At 43.3% G+C, this 26,368-nt stretch overlaps 1 protein-coding gene and 1 non-coding gene across 3 annotated transcripts in view; both read left to right on the top strand.

Annotated features, from left to right (window-relative positions):
* The window catches only part of LOC126481242 (uncharacterized), a 637,746-nt gene that overhangs the window by 329,416 nt on the left and 281,962 nt on the right, over window positions 1–26,368 (top strand). Inside the window, exon 1 of one of the 2 annotated variants that reach the window (XM_050104855.1) lies at window positions 13,624–13,783. The exons of the other annotated variant lie outside the window; for it this stretch is intronic. The gene's annotated coding sequence lies outside the window, so the exon portion shown is untranslated. Of the gene's footprint in view, window positions 1–13,623; window positions 13,784–26,368 lie in introns of those variants that run through there. 2 annotated transcript variants of the gene reach the window in all.
* On the top strand, window positions 4,796–4,870 carry Trnav-uac (transfer RNA valine (anticodon UAC)). The gene has a single exon. It is a non-coding gene; the product is annotated as a tRNA-Val (tRNA).

Genomic DNA, 26,368 nt, shown 5'->3' with positions numbered 1-26,368 from the left:
AGACAGAACGAATATACCGTCATGATTAGACGAGAATTTAGAGGTATGATAAATTCGATTACGTTCCATGTATGTCATACGTTGCTGTTCTAAATATTTAGCAAATACAGTTAAAATGCATTATCAGTGTCGTATTTTCTGGTTTATGTATGGTACACCCATTTAAGTTTACGGTAAGTAAGAGCTGCATTCGTAACCAATTACGGAATAGTCTTAAAATGGAATACAGCAGGCATAAAAATTTCATGTCAGCACAAGAGGGAATTGCACGAGTATTCAATGTATATTTCAAAAGCTTTAAGATATACCTGTTAAAAGTTATTAAAAAAAACAGAAAGTTCTTAAAAGAGTATTGGGTGTTAGCTTAGATAATCACTGTAATATCAAACTGACTGAAAAAAGCAGCTAATACTTTCGACCGTCACTTCTCAAACAGCTGAACAATTGAAAAACACACATCACGCCAATTAGCCAGACTGTAAAACAGTGATACACAAATATACACATTCACGTTCCTACGCCACTTGAAGCATACAACACTGTCCTCGCCTTGGGATTCAAAATGGCGGATTGTTCAGCTCTGTATATCCGGTGCTTTAGCCCAGACACCCGCGTTAGCTGTTTCGGCGTTGAAGCGGCTGTTGTCTGGTAGGTTGCGGCCTTTCACGCAGCGCGAATGTTTGGTTTCGCACTGGTCGTTGGAGTGTGCTCTGTCCCTTTCCGAACCCTATGACGGCCCTTGATGACCATCGGCGATGTACCCAGTGTTGGTAATTAGTCGAGCGTTCGGTTGATCTCCCTACTAGTGTGATAGGTCTCACCACCCAGACGCGCCTGAGTGATGACCAGCAACCCCGAGAGTCCCTCACTTCTGGCTTCTGTGATGAAGTTGATGCGACTAGCACTTTGCGACGTGTTGTTGGCGGAAGACAGTAAGTCTCCCCATCAGTACCGGCTGGTTAATGGGAGGTGCTGGAACATCTTGGACGTTTTGTATGTTATCGATCCCAGTGATCAATCCCCATTGAGAAATGGAAAGCTGGGGTATTTGAAAGGACTAGCGTGGTAGTACGACGTGAGGTCTGTTCATTCTCTGCTGTCAGCAATCCACGTTCTCCAACCTTCACTGAACAATTCATTACAAGCTGTTCACTGCTGCTCCCAGTTCTCTCTGTGCTTTATGGCGTAGGAGATATTTTTTTGCATCACGTTTTATGCGCAAACGAATATGTCTTTCTCTCTCAGCTTTGGTCTTCTGTCTCCGTCATCTTTCTGCTGAACGTGTACTCGGCGCTTGGAAGCTGATGACGATGCTGAAATGTGTGTCCAGGTTTAATCCAGTTGCGGCATTACTGGTTCGCTTCCGCCTCAGACTCTGTCTTAACTCTGCTTGGTATTGCTTGTGGCAATGCTAGTGTTTTTTTTTATTTTAGAAAATTCTCATTCCCTTACCTTACTGCTCTGTATGTGTAACACACACACAGATTGTAGGTGAACTGGATAAATAGTGTATCAAAAAATCATCCTACTTGGTACGTCTATATTTCTGAAACTAATAAACATACACAATGAATTTTGTTTTTTGATGAACGGCAAAATCAAAAAGTTTTTTTCATACCTTTTCATAGGTGTCCAATATGGCCCCCTTGAGATGCACGGCATATATCAATGCGGTATTCAAATTGTTCCCACACTGCAGCGAACATGTCTTGAGTTACAGCTTCCACAGCTGCTGTCACATTTCATTCATTATTGTTGGTAACGGAGGCACATAAACAGAGTCTTTTATTGACACCCCACAAGAAATAATCGTATACAATCAGGTCCGGTAACCTTGGAGGCCAGTAATGTAAGGCTGAGTCATTTGGTCCAGTACGACCGATCCATCGTTCAGTAATCCTTTGATTTAAAAATTCGCGCACGTCCAGATGCCAGTGTGAAGGTGCCCCATTCTGTTGGTAAATGTAGTTCGAAACAGTCTGTGAGGAAATAAGTTCTCAAGCATATTGAGATACATGCTTCCTGAAACATTGTTCTCGGTAAAGAAAAACGGGCCATACACCTTTTCCCGTGAAACTGCTCAAAACACATTAAATTTTGGAGAGTCGCTCTCATGTTGTGCGACTTCATGTTGTTGTTCCGTACCCCATATTGTCACATTATGACGGTTCACCTTTCCATTTAAATGGGATGTTGCCTCGTTACTAATCACTAAGCGTGGAAGAAAACTGCCATCCTCCATCTTGCAAAGAGCGAAATTACAGAACTCCACATGTTGTTGTTTCTCACCTTTACGAAGAGTTTGCATTAGCTGAATTTAGTGTGGTTTCATGTGTGAACGTCGACGCAGCACACGCCAGACGGATATCGGTGGCGTATTGAGCTGTCGGGCTTCACAGCGAACGGATTTCTGCGGACTCCTTGTGAAACTACGGCGGATGCGCTCGACGTTTGTGTCAGACACTCGGGGAGGGCCCATCGAATTGCCTTTACGCAAACAATCTGTCTCTCGGAATTGTTCATGTCGTCGTCTAATGTCTCTGTACTGTAGGAGGATCCACACCATACCCAGTACGAAAGTCACACTGAACAATTATTATTGACCCTCTCTGCGCAAAACTTAGAACACAAAACGGTTTCTGTTGCCCCGACACCACTTTTACTTAAACCGAAGTGGGTGCACACTGCTGCTATCTAGCGAGAACCAAGTAAAACTCGAGAGTTTGCTCTTTCCATCAGTACGTTCTTCCCGCACATATCTCAAATAACATAATAGTTACGATTTTTTTAGACCGAATGATTCTTTTTGATAATGATAATGATAATGAATGACAAATGACAGTAACTATAACTGTATAAAATTTAAATAACCAATGGTCTTCCAAGGAGATAGACCTTGAAATGTGGCAGTATGAGATACGACTTGTCTAGAGACTCTACAGATGGACGGTAATGTGTCGTGGCACGGATTTTAGAAGTGAATATGACACCTTACCCATGCGTAATAAAAATACAAAGACGAAAAAAAGTCGCTAGACAACACGGCTGTCAATTGAAACAGCCGTATATGCGGAAGAAAAGATTCACTTGCGCGACCTGTAAGTACAGCCCCAATGCAGTACAACGAAATAAGCGCTAGAAGAGCAGGCGACTTTTTCAGGCACCAGGAAATTGAAACCGACCAGAAGACTCCCGCCAGCACTCTTGCGTCCAGTGGGTCCCGTGCTTTCTCTGTGTTGTCCTCCTCCAAAGTTGGCGGTCACTGGTCTGACGCGTTCGTCGCTCACCCGCTCGATCCGCAGCCAGCAGCGGAACGTCCCCCACCGTGCCGGGCACGGCTTCGCGCCTCGCTCATCCAAGCGTCACTTCCACTGCTCGCCACGGTCGCTCATCGACTTCCATGGCGACCCCCATTCGATGTTACGGTCGATACAAATGCATGTGAATTAAGTGCCACTTGATGAATGAGCGGATCGGGACCTCAACTGTGCCGCGAATACTACAGCTGCCGTACTTACTGAAACACAAGTATCTCTTGTCTCATTGCAGAGACAGCGTCATCAGTAAAGCGAAGTGTTTCAGATAATGCATCAAGACATGTTCTTTCTACATTTGCTTAGTGTGGAGAATCTTTGGGCAAGAAGTTAGTTCCCGAGGAATGGAACAGTGCCTTAACTATTCTGCTTTACAAGAAGATAGTTCCCAAAGAATTGAGCAATTTTGTAACTATTCTGCTTTACAAGAGAACTTCCCTTAGGAATGCTGAGAAAACGTTTTGTGAAAGGCAATCTCCTTGTCTTATTCCTCTTTCAATACTGAATACCGAGCGGGGTGGCGCAGTGGTTAGACACTGGACTCGCATTCGGGAGGACGACGGTTCAATCCCGCGTCCGGCCGTCCTGATTTAGGTTTTCCGTGATTTCCCTAAATCACTCCAGGCAAATGCCGGGATGGTTCCTCTGAAAGGGCACGGCCGACTTCCTTCCCAATCCTTCCCTAATCCGATGAGACCGATGACCACGCTGTCTGGTCTCCTTCCCCAAACCAACCAACCAACCAATACTGAATTTTCTATTACCGTATGCTGATTGTAGCGCTGGGGTTTGACTCGGAGTACCCTAAAGCATCTGTACTTTCGTGAACATACCTCGTTTTCAACTGCTTTACACCGAAGTTCCAATTATCCAATTCATTCCCGTCTGTATTACCTTTCTATGAAAGTGAAGAAAAATCATTTATCGTCAACTACATCTAGAATAAACACTTTCGTTCCACTGTAATTTAGATGACATGGTGCTATATGAAACACAGTGAGCAAATAACAATGTTGAATTGTTGCTGAGATAGAAGTATTTGGAACTCAGGTGTTTCTGAACTGATTTACTATGGTTTCGAAAGCAGGGATGTAATTTAAGTACTTCTCGGCCACACGGAAAATAATGTGGAATAGCTGACGTTCTAAATAGGATTTTGTGAATTTTCATCATATATAACTTTATAAAATATAAAACATCCAATCAGATACATACCTCTATTACTTCAGTGGTGTACAACCGGTATCCCTTAACACTAGTTTAGTGTAATCTGCTGGCAATACCGGCCATGACCTCCTTCTTCTGTGCGAATGCCCACATATTCTCCGAACTCTTACGGGACTTGGTAAGAGTGTCTTCCACGAGTAATGAGTGTGTTGGGGTGGGACACTATGAATGTAGTGTGTGGACATACAAGGTGAGAATGTGGGTCTCGCGAGAGGCGTGCGAAAGATAGTCCCTGCAGGCGTGCTATCCTCTGTGCCCTAGGTGGCTCAGGTGGGTAGAGCGTCTGCCATACAAGCAGGAGATCCCGGGTTCGAGTCCCGGCCGGGGCACACATTTTCACCTGTCCCCGTTGATATATATCAACGCCCGTCAGCAGCTGGAGGTATTAATATAATTCTAATTTCATTTCTGCTCAGGGTCAACAGTTGGGTTGCAAGTTACAGCCTAACCTACCGGAAACGTCCCATCATCAGCGGCCTTCATTATTACAAATTATACACTCCTGGGATATTTATAGCTTGTTACAACACCAGATGATCCAGAACCGTACGTTCCAAGTTCATCTCACCCGCCATATACGAAACAGATCCTCCATATCCTCTCCCAACGCAACTGCAACAGCCGGCCCCCTCTCAACACTTCCCACCGACTACACATCAACGTGCCCTTCCACATTCTCCCTCAATACAACTTCCACATCTCCTCTCTGAATTATCTTTCCTATCAGATCTGATTCACTCCTTCTTATTCTCTCTCACGTCAAGTTTCCGTCGTTCTGTCCAATCTTACTCTTCTCTTCCCTCTACATAACCGTGGCTTAGCTTCCATGTAACAATCCCTGTCCAAAAACCCTATTTTCCTGCTACCCTTCCTCCCACACTGCACATCGCTACGTACCAACACGGCAATTGCACTGCCACCGCATTCTTCAGAACACCACTACACTGTCCTAAACGCAATCTAGTGCTGATCCTAGCGCTTTTAGTGCAGAAAAAACTGCAGGACTGTGAAGTGATTCATTCTTTCTATTAATATTTGTCTAAATTGAGGGAGAAAGAAGTTTTAACATTATCAAAGTCCAAGTGCCAGTTTTAAAAATTATAAAGGAAACACTAAATTATTTTTCATTTAAAAATTTTTTTAAATATCTTTTTTATGGAGTAGAGGCGAAGGTACTGCTGCCAGCCCACGGTCGCCCTTCTGGACGAGGGGCTTAAATTTTTAATGATGAACTACATCTTGAAACGTCCCCTCAGAAAAATTATGAATGACTGTGCTGCTAAACTTCTACGTCATTTGATACAAAGACAGCTGAGTAAAACTCAACGTACTCAAACAGTTTTCTCTTTACTTATTCTGATCATCACTAAACTGACACAATATTTTTAGCTCAACGCGATCTGACTTTCAAAAATCCCTACAAAAGAATGGCCCTCACTAACAATAAACTATACCTTTCATGAATCACTTACCTCACAAAAATCTTCGTTACTCGAACTACTGCAATACAGCGAGCGCCAATACTGCCAGCCAAATAAAAGATTCTGACTACTGTAGGCACTAACTACTGATAGGCATAGTTAGCAAATGAAAGATTTTGATAGAGAACAAATAATGTATTCACCGTAATAATGTTCAAAAGTCGTCATATATATATATATATATATATATATATATATATATATATATATATATATATCAACTCATGACATCCATCTTTACAAATTTCCTTTTTCTGGCGGACACACGTCCAGATCGCCTGCTTATAGTAACCTCTCAAATCTCTGGCATCTCTCTCCCCACATGCACCACTGCTGGCGGCTCACCTCCAACCGCCCAGTGCTACGCGCTGTTCACATCCAACTGCCCAACACTACGCAAGCAAATATTCCAACAATGAGTCCAACCAGCCACTGACTGCACACAGCACAGTCAGTGATTTTCATACAGAGCGCTACGTGGCGTTACCAACATAAAAACCTAAACAGCTTACTTACAATCTGTCAGCAAATCTCCTCTTCTAACAACGGAAATGTGTTACAGAGCATTTCTTCCGGGTTGGTTATTCGATGCATATTCCTCCACTTCTAACGCCTGTAGCATTTATCGAGTGTTGTGCAGGATCCTTTTATGAGAGGAAGTCAAATGAAAAGCGAACACCTGCCACAATGATTCCATTCAAAAGCAATCAACACAAGCGTTAAGATATTTATCCCGCTGGGAGAGGAGACGATCAGTTGATCAGTTTCTCTTTCGTGAAAGGCGTCCGACTGAAGTCGACGTCTATGCCTCTTTCTTCAGGTCGCCACAGATGTGAAAATCACTCGGTGAAAGATGCGAGCTATTCGGGGGATTTGCAGTGTTTCGCAACCAAACAGCTGAAGCGTAGCCTTCGTGCGAGTGGCGGTGTGGGGGCGAGCGTTATCGCGCAATAGGATGATCTCTACCGACAGCCTAAGGACAAATCCAACACTGGAAACATCCCACATCCTCTGCCGAAGAGATTTAAAGCTGTTCGTGCAAGTTCCGGTAAGGTGATGATGACCTCCGACTGCAGGAGCTTTCAGTTCGTCGAGTTCCTCGAGCGTGGTACCACAATTAGCGGATAGCGCTTTGAAAACATTTTGCAAAAACTACGACAAGCCATAAAGTCAAAACGCCCAAGAATGTTGTCGGATGGAACCATCCTGCTGTGCGATAACGCCCAACAAAATGATTCAAATGGCTCTGAGCACTATGGGACTTAACATCTGAGGTCATCAGTCCCGAAGGATGCGAAAGGAAGTCGGTCGTACCATTTCAAAGGAACCACCCCGCATTTGCTTGAAGCGATTTAGGGAAATCACGGAAAACCTAAATCAGGATGATTGGACGCGGGTTTGAACCGTCGGCCTCCCAACTAGGAAGTGCGAGAGTGGATGCGGTTGTGAATCCGTGTCAGAGGCATACGGCGTTCTACGAAACAGGAATTGATCGTCTCGTCCCCCAGGAGGATTAGTGTCTAAACGCGTTGTGTTGATCACTCCTGAATGGAACCAGTCCATGGTCACGTTATGGCGGGTGCTTGGCTTGCACTTGACTGCCCCCTGTAAAATGAGCACAGGGATCACACATCTGTCGAGCAGGAAGGCAAGTAATGTCTTCGGCAGTAAATATAATAAATTTCAGTTTTGACGCAACACGAAGTTCTGCGGGTTCGCGGCGGTATTTTGTTTATTTAGAGATGGGAAGAGGCTTCTTGCGCGAGCTTTCATCGGCTTACGCCCGGCCGATTTCAGCGAGTAATGGAATAAACGGCCGGGCTCGGTCATTTCCTCTACATATTAGTGGGGTCAAAAATAACACAGCGACCTTTCCGCAATGGCGGCCTCGAGGAAATGTTTGCTGGGCTTGCACCGGCTTCTGAAGCAAAGCCGTGTCGCGTTCTCTGTGAGTTACGGCTGAACTCCCGGCGCTCTGCGTGCGGCGAGGCACCCTTTCGAGTGGCTCTCGACATTATAAATCAAACATTTTCAGATGTTTTGGGCGTTACACAGTTCCTTCATGCAGTGCACTACCTTTTTTTCTTTTTGGTGTTTTTCTAATTTTAGTTCGCTATTTGAGATCTGGGGAACTTAAGCACAGGACGGAAAAGGGCAGAGGACGCCAGAAAGCCTTTCTAAAACAGATGGCCGGCCGCGGTGGTCTCGCGGTTCTAGGCGCGCAGTCCGGAACCGCGCGACTGCTACGGTCGCAGGTTCGAATCCTGCCTCGGGCATGGATGTGTGTGATGTCCTTAGGTTAGTTAGGTTTAAGTAGTTCTAAGTTCTAGGGGACTGATGACCACAGCTGTTAAGTCCCATAGTGCTCAGAGCCATTTGAACCATTTTTAAAACAGATGTATAAAAAAAATATTTTGTTATAGTTAAAAAAAGGACGCATTCAGTTTCTAGCATAGCTATGTAAAAGTGATAGATAGTGATAATACTACAGAAAGTTCAGGAAAGAAGCAAAACTGAATAGGATAAGTGTAATATTGCACCCAACGTGTCAACTACAGCCAAAAGGAACCGTTTTCTGAAAGCAACCTCCTTTGACGTTGCGAAAAATGCTATAGTAGCCTTGAATGGCACAAAGCTGCGTTTTGGAGATAGGCGGCAGTAATTTTCGTCTGCGAGGGAGACGATGACCAGGATAGGAGGAAAAAACCGAAAAGCTTGACTTTCATTTTTTTCTTTCTTTCTTTCTTTACCGCACTGCAGCCTCTTTGCCTTTAACTAAAGTACACGTCACATTCATTCCACTCAAATATTTACGAGGGCATGCTGAAAGGTAATGCCTCAGAATTTTGTATATGATGACTCTTCAAGCTTTTGAAATAAAGCTGACGTTATTAACGTTCTACCTCTTTACTCCTCATGTCTACTTATTTATTTCTTAACATAGTCACCTCGGGGACGAAATGTCTTCCTACCGGAGATCACGTTGTTGATGTTACTGCAAAAAGTCTGGCTTTGTTGACGGAGCCACAGCCTCACCTCTGCTTGCAACGTTTCAGCACTATAGAAGTTCAGTGCTCGAAGGTGTTCTTTAAGTTCTGAGATCAGATGGAAATGAAACGGGGCCGAGGGACTGAATGGAGGATGATCGATAACCCCAAAGCGTCGAATTGTTGCAGATGTCGCAGTGGTCTGGCAGTGTCGTGCTGAAGTTGAGGGTGCTCCAAGTGAGGACGAACTCTTAGCATTCGAAACTCGATGACAGCACACTTTCTCACGCACCGACGTAATTACATTACACATCGCCATGGTACACGCTACAACGCTACACGGAACCCCCTAGCGGCAGAAGACTGCAAATATGTAGACCTGAAGAATAAAAATGTAGAATGTTAATAATGTTTGTTTTAAAAATCAAATAAAAATAGTCTGGATCGTGTTCTCAAATTGTTTTATTTGTTGGCAACCGGTTTCGGCCCGCTCCTCAGACTATCTTCAGGCTTTTCCCCGCCATTGTAGCTGCTGGTGGCGGGAAAAAGCGTGAAGATTGTCTGAGGAAAGTGCCGAAACAGGTTGCTAAGAAATAAAAAATCTGAAAACGCGATCGAGACTGTTTTTTTTTATTATTTTTAGAATTGTATACCGATCGCTGTGCTCCAATTAGAGAATGAAAAAGTTTCAAGTGTTTTCACATAAAATATCGGAGACATTACTTCTCACCACGTCCTCATACTACTAAAGTCAATTTTTACCCTATGCAGACCGACTAATACAGCTGATACCTTCCCCATGACGAGGGTTGGAACTTTAATAGTGGCAACTACTTATTTACAGCTCGTACAAAATAGATACGTGTTTCAAAGTTTTGCTGACCTTCAAAGTGGTCACCAGCATTGTGTATAATCCGTTTCCAGTGATGTGGAAGTCGTAAGATACTCTTAGCAGTACCAGTTGTGTTGACAGTTCGAGCGGGGTGGTCTATTGGACGACGAATTTGTAGCAGCTCTGAAGCGAATGCCGTGAAGTGTTTCCTTCGGTTTAGAAATCGAGTTGAACCCACGAGGACTTAAGTCAGGGGAGTGCAGTAGGTGGTATAGTACTTACCAGCGCCAGCAGTCAAACAAATCAGTAACAGCTTGCACTGTACGTGCTTGACCATTGTCCTGCAAAACGATGGTCAGGTCCTGCAGAAAGTGTCATCACTTCTGTCTCTAAGCTGGTCGTAGGTTGTGTTCCAAAAATGAACATCCATGCCCGAGGCAGGATTCGAACCGGCGACCGTAGCGGTCGCGCGGTTCCGGACTGTAGCGCCTAGAACCGCTCGGTCACACCGGCCGGCGAATAATTTGCCTGGAAAAATAAAAACATAAACTATTTCAAGTGAAGCTAAGAATTAAATTTAGTTGAATTGAGTTTTGCTACTGAAATAATCATAGAGTTTGACAAGTGATACAATATCAGTTTGTGGGTCCCTGCCATATTCTTCTCATATTAGAAAGTTAATTGGAATATTATTGATATTAAGGAAATCTGATAGATTTCTATAAATGGGAGTATAAACAGTGTAATTGTGGCATTATTTATTCTTATTTGTGGTATTTATTTGTCAGTTAAATCAGAACCGCCTCCAAGCCAATTTTAATTCTGCACTTCTTGCAGTAACATTTTAGTTCTGATCCAAGTAACAGTCTTAAGTGTAGCTGTTATTAGTGTGAGTTTGGTACAAATTTTGCTTTCTATGATTACTAGTACATGCAGTATTGCTGACTGCTGCTACACACAGCTCAGAGTGCCCTGTGTCCGTTTGTATCCTGTGCACTATTCAAAGGGAAATATTAATGAAAGTAACATCAACAACTAATATTTAGTTTTCTTAAACATATATTTCCAAATTAATGTGCCTAATTGGGCTGGCGGCCATTCATTTTTTCATTCGTATACGAAATTTACTACTTTCATTAAACCCCAAAGTTTAAAGCATGTTTAGTTTTTCTGTTGAATTCATCATATTCACACACGTACGGTCAAAATTATAAATCCTCTCAGAGGGTAACATTACTTTGAGTCACGACAGGCTAATGTTATAAGTCGTCATGGCCATACCGTGTCTGCGCGCAGAACAGGAAGGGAAATGAGTAGTAGTAGTACAACGTAGACTCCGCCACGCACCGTTTAATGACTTAAGCAGTTTGTATGTAGATGTAGATGTATAAGACTGCTGGACCTCTTCTCCAGACCTCTTCTCCTGTCGACGCGACGGTGGTGTATGGCGATTGTATTTTCGAACTATTTGACCAAATTCCAACATGTTATATCTTTAACGTCATCTTTGGAGCCGGCCGTTGTGGCCGAGCGGTTCTAGGCGCTTCAGTCCGGAACTGCGCTGCTGCTACGGTCGCAGGTTCGAATCCTGCCTCGGGCATGGATGCGTCTGATGTCCTGAGGTTAGTTAGGTTTAAGTAGTTCTAAGTCCAGGGGACTGATGACCTCAGCAGTTAAGTCCCATAGTGCTCAGAGCCATTTCAACCATTCATCTTTGGAGGCTGTTTCCAACACCATAGACAAAAATGGTTCAAATGGCTCTGAGCACTATGGGACTTAACTTCTGAGGTCATCAGTCCCCTAGAACTTAGAACTACTTAAACCTACCTAACCTAAGGACATCACACACGTCCATGCCCGAGGCAGGATTCGAACCTGCGACCGTAGCGGTCGCGCGTTTCCAGACTGTAGCGCCTAGAACCGCTCGGCCACTCCCGCCGGCCACAGGAAAAAGAATATAATTTACTCGTTCTAAATATATATTGTATGGCGTCATTCTATCTACAGGGTAAGTCAGAAAGGATCTTACAGCTTTGGAACAATATAGAAATTTTCTGAGATAACTTCAGAATCGGTAGATGTATCATTTTGTGGCAAATAACACTAAGTTTGATTCACGTAGTGCACCAGTACACCATTCCGCCACCAGGAGCGCCAGTGTAGTGCACAGTTAAAACGGCTACTTTCAGTGTTGCGGAGCGTGCTCGATGTGTGTTTTGGTTTAACGGAACGAGTTCTGCACAAATGATCGGCGTAAATTTCTCACCGAATGCGCTAAAGAAGCTCTAAGCAGGCCTAGAATTTACTCTTGGTACCACGTCATTTCCTTATGTGAGTTCGAGGTTTCCTCGATAATCGCTTCCCAGGCCGGTCGATTGGCCGTGAACTTTTGCGTGGCCACCTCGCTCCCCAGTCTTGACACTACTGGATTTCTTCCTCTCTTGTTTCATTAATGACCGTGTGTATATTCCTCCCCTACCAAACATTTTAACCGACCTGAAAAATCGATTCTACAATGCCGTCGCACATGTTACGCTCGATTTGCTAATACGAGTGAGGGAAGAAATTGATTACCGTGCGATGTTTTCCGCATCAGAAATGGTAGTCACATGGAACCAAAATGACACTTGATACTTTTATGTGAAACCTGAGGTTATTTGGTACAAAATGAAACAATTACCGATTCTGTAAGTTACCTCAATAAATTGCTACGTCGTTCCGAAGTTGTGAAGTCCTCTTTGAATCACGCAGTCTATATTTGGATACATATGACTCACAATCCGCAAAACGGAAAATTACTGTGGTTGTAGTACACCGCAGTACTGCCACGGGATGAGGGTAGATGTAGGGGAGCAAAACTCTGGAATGCATGGAGAAATTTCAGTCTAACTTATTTCATATATGATATACTACCTAGGCCAAAAACCAGGAATGGCGGTGCAATGTGAGTTGTAAAAGTAACCAAAAACGACGGATGTAAGTGAATAAAATAAGTTTGGTTTTACACAACAGAGGGATCTGATCCCACTTCACATCTCAGTAAATTAGGGATAAATAACTATACAGTTTAGTCAGTTGGGTGTGTGACTAAAGTGTAATTTCTACAGGGCCTTGCTTTAGGGGCCGGCCGGAGTGGCCGAGCGGTCCTAGGCGCTACAGTCTGGAACCGCGCGGTCACTACGGTCGCAGGTTCGAATCCTGCCTCGGGCATGGATGTGTGTGATGTCCTTAGGTTAGTTAGGTTTACGTAGTTCTAAGTTCTAGGGGACTGATGACCTCAGCAGTTAAGTCCCATAGTGCTCAGAGCCATTTTGCTTTAGGGTGTTTATATTGTCCTACATTGTAGCAGAGGTAATCGACAGCTTGTTTTACGAAAGGTGTGATACCTAGTTTAATTTCTTAATTATTTCAAAGAGTGTTGTTAACGTATTCCCGGTGCCCGAGTAACATGATTCAGGTTTTCTGGCTATGTGCACCGCATGCGCTCTGGAAGGCGTTCGGTTGTCAATGTGATGCCGGTGTAGCCTCACAGAGGCAGTGTGTGTAAACCCTGGAGGCCCCACAGCCGCTACGCACAGCGCGAGAACTTTTTGCTGAGTCGCGACAACGCTCGCTTAGACTACGCAAGAGCCGATGGATGCGGACAGCTACTGCTGTCTGGCGGGTGAATCAGTCGCGGCTGTCGCGACTCGCGTCTCGGCAATGCAGTGTGCCGACTCCTTCCGCCGCGTTCGCTTGTGTTTTGTGACGTTTTCACCGGTACGTGCGACGAGCAACAGTGTTGCCGTTTTTGCAGTGTAGTGCCGCCTTGTAAAGTGATTTTCAGCCAATTACGCCTTCATTTCAGCAACAAATCAGTGTCTGTTCTAAACATTTTTGGGCCGTGAAATTCTCCGCAGTGTAAGCGGATTGTTGACCCTCGCCGTGGGAAAGCAAAAAGCGGTAAGTCTCATGGAAATTGTATTTGACAAGGTTACATGCAAAAGTAACTACTACTGATACCGGATGTTATTCATTCTGCACAGTGAGCAAACAGAAAAATGAATTTGGAAGTTTGTGGTAAGTTCCTATAGGACCAAACTCCTCAGGTCATTGGTCGCTAGGCTCACACACTTGTGTGTGTGTCTGAATTTCTAAGGGAACAAATTGCTGAGTTCAGGAAGAAAGATTTAAAAAATTGGGTAGCTTTGTAATTCTGTCAGAGGCGGCCAGGGACTTGGACGATCAGTTGAATGGAATGGATATTGTCTTGACAAGAGTTTGTAGGACGAATATCAACAAAAGCAAAGGATAATGGAACGTCGTGGAATTGCTGCAGATGATGCTGACGCAACTAGATTAGAAATGTGACACCAAACATAGTAGAGAAGTTTTTCCATTTAGACAGCAGTATAACTAACGATAGCCAAATTATGACCAGATGAAACTACAGTCGTCTGGCTGTAACTTTGGATTCTTAGATTGCTTGGTGAGTTGGCACGTAGGAACTAGAAAACACAAAAAAATTGGTCCACTTTCTTACACAAATCATAAAAAGATTTACTTAACCTGAAACATTTCTTTGCCACGGAAGCGCTTGATAATTTACAACTGTCAGTGGTTATTAAAGCATCGCTTGAGCAATAATTAACGAACTGTTCTCTTGAAGTACAGTGTTCCACATTTACGAAAGTACAAGTTCAGCTGAAACTCTGAATGACTTGTTAATCCTACTCAGTGGTGATGTATGCTTCAGCTGTGGTCAGAAATTAGGGCAGAGCGCTTCCATGCTTGTCTCTGTATTCAAATGGTTCAAATGGCTCTGAGTGCTATGGGACTTAACATCTGAGGCCATCAGTTCCCTAGACTTAGAACTACTTAAACCTAACTAACTTAAGGAAATCACACACATCCATGCCCTAGGCAGGATTCGAACATGCGACCGTAGCAGCAGCGCGGTTTCGGACTGAAGCGCCTAGAACCGGACGGCCACAACGGCCGGCGGCTCTGTATTGACTTCTGGTGCGAAGGTGCTGCTGAGGAGAGAAGGTGTTTCCTTCAGGAGCGCCTGACACATGTCATTGCGAATTGCAGTGACATCACGCTAACATCTGCGGCATCGATGTGTGTTGCCGACTTCGGTGTGCACCATGTCTCTGGACAATAGCACCGTATTATGTCTGAATGTTTTGATTGCGAACATCGTAGGTTAGGCTTTACCGTGACTATTATTGACATTAAATGAAACAACAAGTTTACTGTTGTTTCATTTTATGTCTATATATTTTAAATTTTAGGAAGTATTTCCTGAAAATATTCGACTGGAGTGTACACTTGTTCAGAAACTAGACGTGGATGATGAACAGTGCAAACAAGAACAGTATAAAAGCTTTCTAAATGTGGTCCTAAAGAAAAATGCTGAAGATTAGATATGTGTAACTAATGCGGACGTACAGCTTCGAGTTGGGGAGAAGAATATTATCGTACAACCTGGCTAAAAGAAGGGAGCGGGTGTCATGACACGTCCTAAGTCATCAAGGACCAGACAATTCGGTAATGAATGCAACGGTGGAGTATAAAAACAGTATGGCTCGATTACGTAAGCAGGTTCAAGTGACTGTACGTGGCAGTAGTTATTCGGAGACGAAGAGACTTGCACAAGAGAGTTTCCTCAAATTAGTCTTTGGGCTGAAGACTATTAGCTGGCTCGAATCTGCTTACGAAAGAAAAGTTTATCAACAAATTTCGGCTCTCAAGAGGAGGAGAGACGACGTCATACTGCTTCAAATCACATCGCTTACACTCAGAACATTTCCACAGTGTCATACTGATGGAATCGCACTCGACGTCAGAGGGCTCCTTTCATGTTTTTCGAAACGTTACATCGCAGAAACGCTAATACAATCACCAATAAGATACGTATGTGTACGTGGCTCATCGTCACAGCTTGAAGGTAAACTTTCTTCACTAGGACGCAGCAGACATGACACAGGAATGAAACAATATGTTGTTGTATGATAATGAGAGACGGAAGAGGGTGAGACCTACCTTAGCTGAAATTAGCACGCATCAGAAAGGGTTACTTATTGTTACAAATGGGGGAAACTATCTGCGATATCAAATGCTAGGTGAAATTTATCATAGGCGCAAAGGTTACGTCGTGTAACAAGTGATTACGAAATGGCGATTTAAACATTCAGCAAACGAATCAGCTAAGTAGAAGACACGTGCAAAGTAAATCGGATATATTAGCACTCAGATAACTCAATTTTGTTCACGATTTCAAGCACACCTTAGAATAAACTGAATCTAAGGGGAGAGTGACTAATTGACCGCATAATGTTACGCATTAAATGACAGGCATAAGATTCTGTAACCAGACACGAGCCTACTGGTTCCAGAAACACACGGAACGTTTGCAAGACCGTGCGGATGGATACAAGTTCACTCTCTCAATTCATAGCTAGCTTAGAGCACGAAATTAGTGGAAGATTGAGCCGTAGAATGCGAACGCTACACGAATATTTAATAGAAAATACTGCATAAGTGCAACCACTTCGAATAACCGCAATAAGTGGAATTTTCTCATGAGTAGTGCAGACCTACTAATACTGCAGACCCGCCAACACTGCATCTGACACACGTCGACCGACTAGTAATTCTAAGCGCCCGGAAAACATGTATCAATTTCAAAACTATTCGTCACACGTGGTTCCTCAGCACTGGTGGGAAGTCACTCGGAAAACATCTCAGATGGACACCTCAAAGATCTATCGATACTAATTCCAAAACATCTTTGCAAAGTATCAGCAAGGACAAGTCCGCGAATTAATGCAAGAATACAACAGTTAATACGAGAATGCAACAATCAACTTTCAAATACACCATACTGATACATCTGTTGCTGATCGCTCAAAAAAATAAAATAAGAATCGATCGGACAGTTATTTCGACAACATACTAAAATCATCTTCATTTTCATTTTCACGTACACATAAACATGTAGTCCACAAGCAATTGTACAGTGCGCATCGAGGGACATGGGGACATAATATTAGCGATTTTCTGTTCCATTCTATCGTGTATAGACCCTACACCGAAGGGAAAATGACTTTTTATGCGCCTCTCTCTTATTATCATGAGCCCAACGCGAGATATGCATTTGCTGTTGCAGAGTAGTTGCACGTCTTCCGTGAGAATCAGTTCCCCAAAATTTAGCCAACGACTTTTTGTGTAAACAGCGTCTCCTTTCTTCCAAAGACATCCACGTAAGTTCCCTGAGCATCCCTGCCACAGTTTCGTATGGGCTATCCCAAGCTGTTTCGATCTTAACAACATGTTTCTGAATTCGTTCAGTGACTGCTGTCATGCCAAAATTGATGGGAACTACATATGCTGGAGAAGTACTTGCATGCTACTTCCTATACAGAGGCACTACGCCTTTGATCGTTAGCACATTTTGATTGAATGAAAAAGAAATGAAATCAAGCAGCTGATGTCAAGTGGTTGATGCTGTTGCTGCTGCTGCTGCTGCTGATGATGATGATGATAATGATGATGACAGAGAGGAGGAGGAGAGGGGACAAGGTGAGGTGGTGGAGGTGGAGTCCAAAAACAAAACTTCCACAACATTTATTTCTGTCAAAGTAGAGAGTGAGCCCCAAGACAGACGAAGGACTTCCTGCTTGTCCATAATTAAAACATAGTTGTATGTTACCTACGAAGATCTGCACACACAATACTTCAGATGTTTCTTTTTGAAGAAGGAAGATAAGTTTCAGTATATATTCCTGACATGGTCAGCCTGGGAGCGATCTGCAATGCATGGTAACTGAAGAAAACTTCACAAGCCAAGATCGTTAAACAAGCATTTCATTGGATGACCAGATTCGACAGAGCTATGCTGCCATCATCGGATATTATGCCTTGAATTTTTACAACGTATTATTCATCAGAGTTACAAGTCACTTCACACTGCATATGGTAGTGGACTGTGAAGTTTTCTTCAGTCTGTAGAAGAAAGGCCTGGGAAATACTAGAAAAGAAGGGAGCAGAAAAAGAGAGAACACGCAGAGTGGAGGAGATGTACTGTGGACGCCTGAGTTGTGCGTAAGTAGGAAATGGAAGGACTGATTAGTTCCAGAAACAAGTGTTGTGAAACAGAGCAGCGCATGGTCACCTCTACTCTGAATTGTGCTCTTGGATGATATAATGACTAATGTGGCAGAAAATTCCGGAGAAGACAAGATGAAAGCCATGGTGTTCGCGGATGACTTCATAATCTGGGGAAACAGGGAGGAGGAGATTCACAAATAGCTGAATGATTGGGAAGAAACTATGGGACAGTACGGAATGAAATTTAATGCAAACATATGTGATGCTCTGGTTGCAACTACAAAGAAAGACAGTACGACTAGCGGAATAGGGATTGGAGGTGAACAATGGAAGAAGGTGGAAAATCTCAAGCATTGAGGAACTGTGACAGTGGAAAAAGATGTAGTAAGAAAGAGATTAGTGAACGTGAGACAGGCAGAAACATTTCTGCGAAGTGTTAAGAGCCCCGTTTATAACAATAATGCACAAAGGAGATGCAAGCAGATTACAGGCATGTGAAATAAAGTTCCAGTAGTGTTTGTTTATCTCGTCTCCAAAGTTTCTGGCTGATTCCGCAGTCTGCTGTGCATCGCCAAGTTGACGTTTTGTTTGAAATTTCGTTATCTTACGTATTTCAATTCTGTAGCGCTGTTTGAAGTTATGCAACCATCCACTGCTTCCGTTGAAATCTCTGTAATCTATGAACGCGCATTTTGGCATACCGTGGTAGGTCACAATCATGCATTTTTTTGGAGCTCCTTGAAATACGCAAGCAACAGTTTTGCAACAAGTGCGCCTTGTCCTCCCTTGGCTATTCGCAGTTTTTCTCATGCATTAAACGGTCACTTTGCTGTTGAATTATTCGAAATCGGTTCATAATTATTTGTTTGCTACGTTGAAGAAGATCTTCCACGTACGTAATTATGTTCAGTGCCCGCTACCTGGACAACGATTGTCCTCTACTACGTTTCACTGGAGACGTGATTTATGGATGCCTGTCCGAAAAGTATGATGAACTACATGACTCTAAACCTGTTTCAGTATCACTTTCTCTTGTTTATTACGCATAGTTATCATTGTACTCATGTTCATTGTCCGTACGATGCCACAAATTCCACTGACCAATCTTGCAGAAAAGCTAATATTTCATCTGCCACTTTCTCACTCTGCGAAATTTCTTGGGTTCTTTTCTGAAGAAATGTCAATTTCGGCAGCTCTTGTTGCAGGTATAATGCAGTTGAAAGGTCTCTGTTGGATTCCTTTCATGTTTGATTTCTTAAATCTGTTGTCATTTACGGCATAAATTCCTCTTCTAAATTTACTGTGGCGTTTCTGACTATCTGGGAGGAGACTGAGTAGTGGAACGTGTTACTTTTACACATAAACAAGAACGATCTGACACACTACTACACTTTAAAACACAGTTTATATGTAATTCATGTCACACAGTCTCATACGGAACCTACATCCGCTTTCTTTTATATACTGTATATGATAAGATACTGTCATCCCCCTTCCCTTCTGTGTGAGAGGATGAATGAGCAAATCTATTTCTAGTTGCATGCTTGAGGGTAGCAGACAAGCCTGTCTGCTAGAGAACAGTAGGACCAACGTCGAAACAGGTAGCTACGCTTTCTAAAAGCAAAGAGGTTTCTATCCTTAGTATGGTCCTGTCCGTCCGTTGTCATGTTGGTATAGGAAGCTGCCCCTCTGGCCACTTCCGTTGGTATTTGTGAGCCACCCCTCAGGAAGGGACCAGTCAGTCTGTCCGTGGCGAGCGTCTGAAGTGGTAAGATCTCCGGCTAAGCGCGTGTCTGCTAAGTCCGTAGGACAATGGATTTCTTAAGTTCAGCCTAACTGAAAATTTAATCACCTTTATTTCAGGTTCAGCTCTAAAATATCTAATGTTATCTTAAATTGCAGCGCAGTGTAATTCTCGTGTGAAGTTCAGAATAAATTCCGGTAGTTGCTTTGTCACTGTGAGTAAAGTGGAACCACGTGTTGATCAGTAACTCTGACTAAATGCGAATGCGCGTGAGATTATAACGTCTCGTCTTGACAATAATTTTCAATATAGCAACTTTTCTTTATGTTCAACCCACGTGGCGTGTACTTTGTGAAACCAGTGCCACGTGCTTATACAATTGTTTGACCCATCAGGTTAATAGTAAGACGATAGTAACCTGTTCGAGGTTTTTCTTTTGTAAATTGCTTTTCGATCTAATTTATTTTAATTGGCTCTGAGCACTATGGGACTCAACAGCTGTGGTCATCAGGCCCCTAGAACTTAGAACTACTTAAACCTAACTAACCTAAGGACATCACACACATCCATGCCCGAGGCAGGATTCGAACCTGCGACCGCAGCACTCGCGCGGTTCCGGACTGCGCGCCTAGAACCGCGAGACCACCGCGGCCGGCTTATTTTAATTATCAAAATTATTGTGGAGTTACACTCTTTGTGTAAACCAAGTTGACCACGTGAAGCATGTGGTGTAATCATCAAAGTAGCCCTCAGCTATTCTTTTCGGGAAGATTTCACAAAGAGTTAATATGAATTTAGTATACCAGTGTGTGGTAATTACATGACGGACAGGATTGTGCTACGAACGTAACTTCTTTGAGTGAAAATTGAATCGGTTGGTAGTGGTTAATTTTCTGTTGCATATGTTTCAACGTTCTTTGTGTGTTGTTTTATGAATGCAGTGTTGTATGCAGTCTCCCAATCTTAGCTCTATATTTGATGTGTTCCGTAAGATTACAATCTCACATTTTCACAATCCTAAATAAGGCAACAGTTTAGTTAGGAATAAAGTTTAATATGCTGAAATTCCAATGATCAATGTTAAAATAAATTTCCAAATATAAACTGATTTATTTCTTTTTATTTAAATTCTCTTTTATACATATATATCACCTGTTGTCGTATGACTATTAAAAGATTATAATTAATGTTAGTCTGGTTGGGAATTTGGTAAGCTAGATTGGATACCTGGTGAAACAGTTGGTCAATAATGCAAGGTTAACTTCCCCAGACAGCTCACAGCTTTTAACCCGCTTTTATTGGCTATCAGCACCGCTTACATAGCAAATTAATGCAACAACGTTACACAGTGTTTGCTTTGTTTATCGTTGCCGTGGCGCTGTGTTGTATCGACACTACTAGCACTGTACCACTGTTAGAAGTTAATCGTACACTAAGCATTTCGATTCGCCCTGTAGCTCGATGCTATACTCACCATCGGATATTTCCTAGTCGGTCCCCTGTTGTCAAAGCAGACAGTATTGTGGTTGCATGGTAGACAGTACATTGTGCGTCGAATGGCGTAAATATCATTGAATTCTCCTTTTGCGCTCTTGTACTCAGGGTGTTCCATGTAAGGTGAAACGGACGCTTAAAGAGAATGTAAAACAAGAGGCTTTTCAAGAAGATACACGAAGCGACTAAGAGGAAGACCAAGGGATAAATGGCTGAAAAGTATAGAGGAGTGTGTTAAAAAAGGAGGCGTGGACTGAACCAGAGTGGACACAGAAAGATGGCCCGCATCTCGTGGTCGTGCGGTAGCGTTCTCGCTTCCCACGCCCGGGTTCCCGGGTTCGATTCCCGGCGGGGTCAGGGATTTTCTCTTCCTCGTGATGGCTGGGTGTTGTGTGCTGTCCTTAGGTTAGTTAGGTTTAAGTAGTTCTAAGTTCTAGGGGACTTATGACCACAGCAGTTGAGTCCCATAGTGCTCAGAGCCATTTGAACCATTTGAACAGAAAGATGGTGGGAAATGAGGACTAGATGGCGAGGCCTATGTTCCAAACAGACCCAGCCTGGAGCTGGAAACTGTTCAACATGAGATGGCGGGAAAGCCAGAAATTTCTACTTATCCTTCTTCAACTGTGTTAATGCTGAATAAATGACCGCGATGACGACGGGGCATTGTATTGTTCTCCTCCTCCTCCGCCTCACCATGATTGCCATATCAGCGTCATTGCCATTATCATCAGCACCAACAGCTTCTGTCTACAAATCATCACGGATTTAGGAAGAATCGCTCGTGCGAATCTCAGCTTGGCCTTTTCTCTGATGGTATCCTACAAACCATGGATGGAGAGCGACAGGCAGATTCATTGCTCCTAATTTCCGAAAAGCATTTGATATGGTGCTCCACTACAGACTGTTGACGAACGTCCGAGCATACAGATTAGGTTCCAAGGTATGTGAGAGGTCCGACGACTTTTTTAAGCGATAGAACCCAGTATGTTGTCCTCGACGGAGAGTGTATCGTCAGGAGTGGCCCTGATAAGTGTGATAGGACAGCTCTTATATTCTACGTATATGAATGAGCTGAGAGACAACGTGAGAAGCAATTTACAGCTGTTTACTGAAAACACTGTAGTGTAAGGGAAGGTGTCATCGCAGAGGATGCAAGTCGACGTAGAAAGACTTTCTAGTTGGTGTGACGAATAGCAGCTTGCTCTAAATGGTGAAAACTGTACTTTCATTCGGATGGGTGGGAAAAACTATCCTGTAACGTTCAAAAAAAGTGGTTCAAATGGTTCTGAGCACTATGGGACTTAACATCTGAGGTCATCAGTCCCCTACAACTTAAAACTCCTTAAACCTAACTAACCTAAGTACATCACACACATCAATGCCCGAGGCAGGATTCGAACCTGCGACAGTAGCGGTCACGTGGTTCCAGACTGAAGCACCTAGAACCGCTCGGCCACACCGGCCGGCTGTAACGTTCGAATACAGAATTAGTACGGAGCTGTTTGACGCAATCACATCGACTGAATACCTACGGTTAACGGTGCAAGCAATATGAAATGCAATGAGCACGTCAGGTTGGTAGAATGGAAGGCGAATACTCAACTTCGTTTTATCGATAGAGTTTTTTCGAGAGAATTTTAGAAAATTGTAGCTCATCTGCAAAGGAGTGCGAATCATTCTTAAGTAATGTTAGAGTGAAACTTCCTGGCGGATTAAATCTGTGTGCCGGACCGAGACTCGAACTCGGCACCTTTGCCTATCGTGGGCAAGTGCTCTACCATATGAGCTACCCAAGCACGACTCACGGCCCCGTCCTCACAGCTTTACTTCTGCCAGTATCAGGTCTCTTACCTTCCAAAGGTCCGGCACACAGTTTTAATCTGCCAGGAAGTTTCATATCAGCGCATACTCCGCTGCAGAGTGAAAATCTCTTTCTGGAATGTTAGAGTGTTTGCAATTCCAGCAACGTCGGATTAAAGGAAGACATCGAATTAGTTCAGAGGCTTGCTGATAGATCTATTACCGGTAGGTTAAATCAACACGCAAGTCTTACGAAGTTGCTCCGTGAACTCAAATGGGAATCCGTGGAGGGATCTTTTCGCGAGGCACTATTGCGGGAACTTTAGAGAACAAGCATCTGAGGCCGACTGCAGAACGATTCTACTGCAGCCAACTTACATTTTGTGTAACGACCACGAAAATAAGACGTGAGAAATTAGAGTTCGTACGGAGGCTTTTAGACAGTCGTTCTTCCCTCGCTCTGTTTGCGAGTGGAGCAGGAAAGGAAATGATTAGTAGTGGTACGTGGCACGCTCTGCCACGCACCGTAAGATGGCTTGCGGAGTACGTGTGTATGAATATCATCTCCTTTGCCATCATTCTCTAAATTGGATTTCTCTCCAAATGAAGGTGTATCGCGCTGTGTTATTACCTCCTATTATTTTCGTAACCATTGTAGATATCAAAACAATGTACCGAACATGTCACAGCACAAAGTGGGGAAGTATCTATACATCACTACACACAAGGAGCGATCAAAAAGTTTCCGTTCGAAGGCCGTACCGTCTAGAATCCGTATGTCAATCAGTCTAAATCGCTAAGAGCACTGAGGTAATCACCTCACAGACGCACCAGGCTGGAAATATCCGTCTGGTAAAATACCGTATCTTGTGCGTGGAGCAGTCCGTAACTGCCTACGGCACATCCTCATCCGACAGAAATCGTCGGCCATTCAAGGTCCTTTCTTAAGGGACCGAAGGCATGTCAATAGCATGGGGAGAGATCAGAACTATAGGGCGGGAGCTCGAGTGTCTCCCATTTGACATGGCGTAACTTCTGCGCTATGACATTTGGGATATGGGGATGTGCATTATCATGAAGCAGCAGCACCCCTTGTGATGGGCTGTTTATCGACAGACATGACGGCCCATACACAGTCTTTACTCTGGGACGGATGTCTAGCTGGCGTAATAAGAAAAGAATAACAGCACTTTGGTCATGTTTGGAAGCATTTGGTACTAACGTCGCCACGTTTTACGTTTCCACATTTAAGTAACGCACATTGGAAAGCCACGATTACCACACTAACCCCTTGTCTACATTTCGGCGCTTATATACCCGCATCGGAGATGAGCTACGTTGCATATATGCTGCATCATCGTCGTCAAACACTGGACTCGAATTCAGGAGGACGACGGTTCAATCCCGTCTCCAGCCATCCTGATTTACGTTTTCCGTGATTTCCCTAAATCGTTTCAGGCAAATGTCGGGATGGTTCCTTTGACAGGGCACGACCGATTTCCTTCCCAATCCTTCCCTAACCCGAGCTTGCGCTCCGTCTCTAATGACCTCGTTGTCGACGGGACGGTAAACACTAACCACCACCACCACCACCATCGTCATCAAATGGAAACTCTCTGATCGCCCCTTATATTATAAATTAAAATCCCTTGAGGTGTTCTTCTGTCTGTATGTGAAGGCAAACCTCAGGAATTGCTATAGGGATTTTGATACGGTTTCCACTAATAGATAGACTGATTCATTGTGTATATATAATTCATTACCACTACACCAGAAAACTCGTCCGGTTATAGACAGTGCTACCCATGCGAAGCCGGCGAGAGTGGCTAGTTATGGCTGTACAGTCACTACGTTTTAGGTAGCCGTGACCGTGAAACAACTACAACCTTTTTATGGACATATTTATTCTGGTTTACATTGAAACGTTCTGCAAGGAAAAGGTTAAACATAATACAGTGAAATTTTTTTTTTTTTTTTCGTAAAATTCGCGTAGTGAGGCACAAAGAGCGCTATGCTGAGTTTATTTTAGTTATGTCATGTTCCGTAGATTATTTTCATGATTATTTTATCGATATGATGTGGAACAAGTCAGATTACAAAACATTCGAGGTGTGTTTTTTAAGTAAGCACCATTTTGAAACTAAAAAAATACGTGCTAAGATATCTCAATAATTTTATTTTTACATGAAAGCCTGAACCTTAATCTACGCACTGACGCCATTACAGTCTGATACTTCCTTGTTTACGTTGTATACTGAGTGTTTAAGATGCCTCCGATAATCGTGAGTCCTGCCGACTGTGAAGTACGGGCTGTTATAAGATTTCTTAGTGCTGAAGGCCTAAAAGCAATCGATATTCATCTGAGATCTGAGCAGTTTACGGAGAAAACATTATGAATGATGGAATGGTAAGAAAGTGGGTGAGAGCATTTAAAGATGACCGCACAAATGTGCATGATGAACAACGGAGTGGGCGTCCTTCGTTCGTTAATGAAAGTTTGGTGCAGGAAGTGGACTATAAGGTGAGAGAAAGCAGACGCTTTACGATTTCCTCCTTGCGGGATGACTTTTCTAATGTTTCTCGTAGTGTTTTCTATGTCATTGTGACCGAGCACTTGAATTACCGAAAATTGTGCGCACGTTGGGTACCGAAAATGTTGACGGGTGTGCACAAAACCAAACGTTTAGACAGTTCATTGAATTTCCTTGAGCGGTACCACAACGACGGTGATGATTACTTAAGCCAAATTGTTACGGGCGATGAAACATGGGTGGCCTACGTCACACCGGAATAAAAGCAACAGTCCATGGAAGTTGAGCAAGGGCATCGTTTTGCTGCAAGACAGTGCCCGTCCGCATGTGGCGCATCAGACCAAAGATTTTAACACATCTTTTCGATGGGAAGCTCTAGATCATCCTCCGTACAGCCCCGATCTTGCGCCCAGTGACTACCATCTGTTCCTGCACTTGAAGAAACACCTGGGCGGTCAGCGTCTTCAAGACGATGACGAAGTCAAAACAGTGGTGATGCAGTGGTTAACAAGTCTTGCGGCAGGCTTCTATGAGGAGGGTATTCAAAAACTGGTACAACGTTATGACAAATGCCTCAATATTGAAGGAAATTATGTAGAAAAGTAGATTAAGGTACAGGCTTTCATGTGAAAATAAAATTATTGAGATATCTTACCACATCTTTTTTTAAATTTCAAAACGGTACTTACTTAAAAAAACACGCCTCTTATATAAACACATGAATAGCGCTAATATTAATATTACTGAAATTTTTAGTTCTACACATGCAACTACATTTAGAGGTACAATATTTTTTTTACTATTTCTGAAACAGAAACTCGTCCATGGAATAGAAGGAGTAGTCCAAGAGAAATGATTTTA

Source organism: Schistocerca serialis, chromosome 5 (assembly GCF_023864345.2).
Source record: "Schistocerca serialis cubense isolate TAMUIC-IGC-003099 chromosome 5, iqSchSeri2.2, whole genome shotgun sequence".
Classification (NCBI taxonomy): domain Eukaryota; kingdom Metazoa; phylum Arthropoda; class Insecta; order Orthoptera; family Acrididae; genus Schistocerca; species Schistocerca serialis.
The sequence above is the reverse complement of the archived record's forward strand: the minus strand, read 5'-3'. Positions and strand labels throughout refer to the sequence as shown.